Below are 7,225 nucleotides of genomic sequence, written 5' to 3' on the forward strand. Positions count from 1 at the left end.
AATGGTTGCTAGGGAAGCTGCCTCACAACATCCACAGTAATAACTGGTAGACCCCCTACTCCATCTATACAGTACATGTATATACAGGACCCCTACTCCATCTATACAGTACATGTATATACAGGACCCTCTACTCCATCTATACAGTACAGGTATACAGGACTCCCTACTCCATCTATACAGTACATGTATATACAGGACCCCCTACTCCATCTATACAGTACATGTATACAGGACCCCCTACTCCATCTATACAGTACATGTATACAGGACCCCCTACTCCATCTATACAGTACATGTATACAGGACCCCCTACTCCATCTATACAGTACATGTATACAGGATCCCCTACTCCATCTATACAGTACATGTATATACAGGGCCCCCTACTCCATCTATACAGTACATGTATACAGGACCCCCTACTCCATCTATACAGTACATGTATACAGGACCCCCTACTCCATCTATACAGTACATGTATACAGGACCCCCTACTCCATCTATACAGTACATGTATATACAGGACCCCCTACTCCATCTATACAGTACATGTATACAGGACCCCCTACTCCAACTATACAGTACATGTATATACAGGACCCCCTACTCCATCTATACAGTACAGGTATACAGGGCCCCCTACTCCATCTATACAGTACATGTATACAGGACCCCCTACTCCATCTATACAGTACATGTATATACAGGACCCCCTACTCCATCCATACAGTACATGTATATACAGGACCCCCTACTCCATCTATACAGTACATGTATATACAGGACCCCCTACTCCATCTATACAGTACATGTATACAGGACCCCCTACTCCAACTATACAGTACATGTATATACAGGACCCCCAACTCCATCTATACAGTACAGGTATACAGGGCCCCCTACTCCATCTATACAGTACATGTATACAGGACCCCCTACTCCATCTATACAGTACATGTATATACAGGACCCCCTACTCCATCCATACAGTACATGTATATACAGGACCCCCTACTCCATCTATACAGTACATGTATATACAGGGCCCCCTACTCCATCTATACAGTACATGTATACAGGACCCCCTACTCCATCTATACAGTACATGTATACAGGACCCCCTACTCCATCTCTACAATACAGGTATACAGGACCCCCTACTCCATCTGTACAGTACATGTATATACAGGAGCCCCTACTCCATCTATACAGTACATGTATACAGGACCCCCTACTCCATCTATACAGTACATGTATATACAGGACCCCCTACTCCAGGGGTCCTCAACTGGCGGACCGCGGTCCGAACCCGGACCGCGGAGGCCAGCTGTCCGGACCCCTGGTCAGACCTCCTAACCGCCCCGGATCCGGTCCGTCCCGCTCCCCACCGCACTGCCTCCCGCCCCATAGGCGTACTGTCCTTAGATGTCAGTACGCCTGTGGGGCTGGGGGCAGTGTCGGTCCGGCCCCCGGCTGATACGCGCTCTGTAGGGATGTCCCGGGGATTCCCCAGCAGAGCGCGCACCACAGACCTCAGTGTACGCTGCCGGCCTGTCCTTCCCGGAAGTGCAGGCCGGCGGCGTACGCTGAGGTCACTGATGCGCGCTCTGCTGGGGAATCCCCGGGACATCCCTACAGAGCGCGTATCAGCCGGGGTCCGGACCGACGGGAAGAGAAGAAGACAGCCGCAGCGGGGAACGAGGTGGTAGGTGAGTTGTTTTTGTTATTTTTTTTTTCTGTTTGGGGGGCATCTACAAGGGGAGAGCGCACAGGTGGACTATATACTACAGAGGGGACCTCACAGGGGGCTATATACTACTGAGGGGGCTATATACTACTGTGGGGAGCGCACAGGGGGCTATATACTACAGGGGGGACCTCACAGGGGGCTATATACTACAGGGGGAAAGCACAAGGGGGGCTATATACAACTGGGGGGGACCTCACAGGGGGCTATATACTACTGGGGGGAGAGCACAGAGGCGCTATATACTACTGGGGAGAGCTCACAGGGGGCTATATACTACAGGGGGACAGCACACGGGGGGGCTATATACTTTAGGGGGAGCTCACAGGGGGCTATATACTACAGAGGGGAGCTCACAGGGGGGCTATATACTACTTGGGGGGAGCTCACGGGGGCTATATACTACTGGGGGGAGCTCACAGGGGGCTATATACTACAGGGGGAGAGCACAGGGGGGGCTATATACTACTGGGGGGAGCTCATAGGTGGCTATATACTACTGGGGGGAGCTTACAGGTGGCTATATACTACTGGGGGACAGCGCACAGGGGGCTATATACTACAGGGGGAGAGCGCACAGGGGGGCTATATACTACTGGGGGGAGCTCACAGGGGGCTATATTCTACAGGGGGAGAGCGCGGGGAGGCTATATACTACTGGGGGGAGCTCACAGGGGGCTATACACTACTGGGGGAGAGCGCACAGGGGGGCTATATACTACTGGGGGAGCAACAGGGGGCTATATACTACTGGGGGAGCAACAGGGGGGCTATATACTACCAGGGCAGTCACCCCCTTTGTACCTAATATCAAAGGCCTGGTGAGAGAGAAAAAATGCCAGTTTTCCCGCTAATAAGCAGCAATTCTGTATGTAAATAGTTGAACATTTGTGACAAAGTAACAAAACACGTTTCCTACTGATGTTCAGCTCGGACCGTCACCTGACTATAGACCCCGGTAAGTGACCTTCACTAAAAGTTGTTGAGTACCCCTGCCCTACTCCATCTATACAGTACATGTATACAGGACCGCCTACTCCATCTATACAGTACATGTATACAGGACCGCCTACTCCATCTATACAGTACATGTATATACAGGGCCCCCTACTCCATCTATACAGTACATGTATATACAGGGCCCCCTACTCCATCTATACAGTACATGTATACAGGACCCCCTACTCCATCTATACAGTACATGTATATACAGGACCCCCTACTCCATCTATACAGTACATGTATATACAGGACCCCCTACACCATCTATACAGTACATGTATACAGGACCCCCCTACTCCATCTATACAGTACATGTATATACAGGACCCTCTACTTCATCTATACAGTACATGTATATACAGGACCCCCTACTCCATCTATACAGTACATGTATATACAGGACCCCCTACTCCATCTATACAGTACATGTATACAGGACCCCCCTACTCCATCTATACAGTACATGTATACAGGACCCCCTACTCCATCTATACAGTACATGTATATACAGGACCCCCTACTCCATCTATACAGTACATGTATATACAGGACCCCCTACTCCATCTGTACAGTACATGTATATACAGGACCCTCTACTTCATCTATACAGTACATGTATATACAGGACCCCCTACTCCATCTATACAGTACATGTATATACAGGACCCCCTACTCCATCTATACAGTACATGTATATACAGGACCCCCTACTCCATCTATACAGTACATGTATATACAGGACCCCCTACTCCATCTATACAGTACATGTATACAGGACCCCCCTACTCCATCTATACAGTACATGTATACAGGACCCCCTACTCCATCTATACAGTACATGTATATACAGGACCCCCTACTCCATCTATACAGTACATGTATATACAGGACCCCCTACTCCATCTGTACAGTACATGTATATACAGGACCCCCTACTCCATCTATACAGTACATGTATACAGGACCCCCTACTCCATCTATGCAGTACATGTATATATATACAGGGCCCCCTAGTCCATCTATACAGTACATGTATATACAGGACCCCCTACTCCATCTATACAGTACATGTATACAGGACCCCCTACTCCATCTATACAGTACATGTATATACAGGACCCCCTACTCCATCTATACAGTACATGTATACAGGACCCCCTACTCCATCTATACAGTACATGTATATACAGGACCCCCTACTCCATCTATACAGTACATGTATATACAGGACCCCCTACTCCATCTATACAGTACATGTATATACAGGACCCCCTACTCCATCTATACAGTACATGTATATACAGGACCCCCTACTCCATCTATACAGTACATGTATATACAGGGCCCCCTACTCCATCTATACAGTACATGTATATACAGGACCCCCTACTCCATCTATACAGTACATATATATATACAGGACCCCCTACTCCATCTATACAGTACATGTATACAGGACCCCCTACTCCATCTATACAGTACATGTATACAGGACCCCCTACTCCATCTATACAGTACATGTATACAGGACCCCCTACTCCATCTATACAGTACATGTATATACAGGGCCCCCTACTCCATCTATCCATCTATACAGTACATGTATATACAGGACCCCCTACTCCATCTATACAGTACATTTATATACAGGGCCCCCTACTCCATCTATACAGTACATGTATATACAGGACCCCCTACTCCATCTATACAGTACATGTATATACAGGACCCCCTACTCCATCTATACAGTACATGTATACAGGACCCCCTACTCCATCTATACAGTACATGTATACAGGACCCCCTACTCCATCTATACAGTACATGTATATACAGGGCCCCCTACTCCATCTATCCATCTATACAGTACATGTATATACAGGACCCCCTACTCCATCTATACAGTACATGTATATACAGGACCCCCTACTCCATCTATACAGTACATGTATATACAGGACCCCCTACTCCATCTATACAGTACATGTATATACAGGACCCCCTACTCCATCTTTACAGTACATGTATACAGGACCCCCTACTCCATCTATACAGTACATGTATATACAGGACCCCCTACTCCATCTATACAGTACATGTATATACAGGACCCCCTACTCCATCCATACAGTACATGTATATACAGGACCCCCTACTCCATCTATACAGTACATGTATATACAGGACCCCCTACTCCATCTATACAGTACATGTATATACAGGACCCCCTACTCCATCTATACAGTACATGTATACAGGACCCCCTACTCCATCTATACAGTACATGTATATACAGGACCCCCTACTCCATCTATACAGTACATGTATATACAGGACCCCCTACTCCATCCATACAGTACATGTATATACAGGACCCCCTACTCCATCTATACAGTACATGTATATACAGGACCCCCTACTCCATCTATACAGTACATGTATATACAGGGCCCCCTACTCCATCTATACAGTACATGTATATACAGGACCCCCTACTCCATCTATACAGTACATGTATACAGGACCCCCTACTCCATCTATAAAGTACAGGTATATACAGGACCCCCTACTCCATCTATACAGTACATGTATACAGGACCCCCTACTCCATCTATACAGTACATGTATACAGGACCCCCTACTCCATCTATACAGTACAGGTATATACAGGACCCCCTACTCCATCTATACAGTACATGTATACAGGACCCCCTACTCCATCTATACAGTATGTATATACAGGGCCCCCTACTCCATCTATACAGTACATGTATACAGGACCCCCTACTCCAACTATACAGTACATGTATACAGGACCCCCTACTCTATCTATACAGTACATGTATACAGGACCCCCTACTCCAACTATACAGTACATGTATACAGGACCCCCTACTCTATCTATACAGTACATGTATATACAGGGCCCCTACTCCATCTATACAGTACATGTATATACAGGACCCCTTACTCCATCTATACAGTACATGTATACAGGACCCCCTACTCCATCTATACAGTACATGTATACAGGACCCCCTACTCCATCTATACAGTACAGGTATATACAGGACCCCCTACTCCATCTATACAGTACATGTATACAGGACCCCCTACTCCATCTATACAGTATGTATATACAGGGCCCCCTACTCCATCTATACAGTACATGTATACAGGACCCCCTACTCCAACTATACAGTACATGTATACAGGACCCCCTACTCTATCTATACAGTACATGTATACAGGACCCCCTACTCCAACTATACAGTACATGTATACAGGACCCCCTACTCTATCTATACAGTACATGTATATACAGGGCCCCTACTCCATCTATACAGTACATGTATATACAGGACCCCTTACTCCATCTATACAGTACATGTATACAGGACCCCCTACTCCACACTGCCATACCAGACCTGACCAATACCGCCATACTGTGACTGGATAACACTGCCATACCAGACCTGACCAATACCGCCATACTATGACTAGATAACACCGCCATACCAGACCTGACCAATACTGCCATATTGTGACTGGATAACACTGCCATACCAGACCTGACCAATACCGCCATACTGTGACTGGATAACACTGCCATACCAGACCTGACCAATACCACCATACTGTGACTGGATAACACCGCCATACCAGACCTGACCAATACCGACACACTGTGACTGAATAACACTGCCAGACCTGACCTGACCAATACCACCATACTGTGACTGGATAACACCGCTATACCAGACCTGACCAATACCGCCATACCGCCCTCGAATAGACACCAGATTTTCTGGCAAGTCTGAATGGGAGGGTACTGCCCCTCTGCAAGGTGCTACCCTACGCACCAGACCATGGGTGCCTAATGGTAAATACGACCCTGCAGGTATACAGGACACTACAGGTATACAGGACCCCAAAACTATACACTACAGGTGCACGGGACCTCCACCAATTATATACTACAGGTATACAGGACCCCAAACTTTACACTACAGGTATACAGGACCCCAAAACTATACACTACAGGTATACAGGACCTCCACCAACTATATACTTCAGGTATACAGGACCTCCACCAACTATATACTACAGGTATACAGGACCCTAAACTATACACTACAGGTATACAGGACCCCAAAACTATACCCTACAGGTATACAGGAACAACACCAACTATATACTACAGGTATATAGGACCCCAAACTATACACTACAGATATACAGGACCTCAAAACTATACACTACAGGTATACAGGACCTTCACCAACTGTACACTGCAGGTATACAGGACCTCCCTCAACTATACACTACAGTTATACAGGCCCCCCCCAACTACACACTACAGGTATACAGGACCCCCCGAACTATACACTATAGGTATACAGCCCCCCAACTATGCACTACAGATATGCGAGACCCCTAAAAAGTATACATTGTGGGTATACAGAACCCCTC

The sequence above is a fragment of the Dendropsophus ebraccatus genome, chromosome 9 (assembly GCF_027789765.1).
Source record: "Dendropsophus ebraccatus isolate aDenEbr1 chromosome 9, aDenEbr1.pat, whole genome shotgun sequence".
In the NCBI taxonomy this organism is placed as follows: domain Eukaryota; kingdom Metazoa; phylum Chordata; class Amphibia; order Anura; family Hylidae; genus Dendropsophus; species Dendropsophus ebraccatus.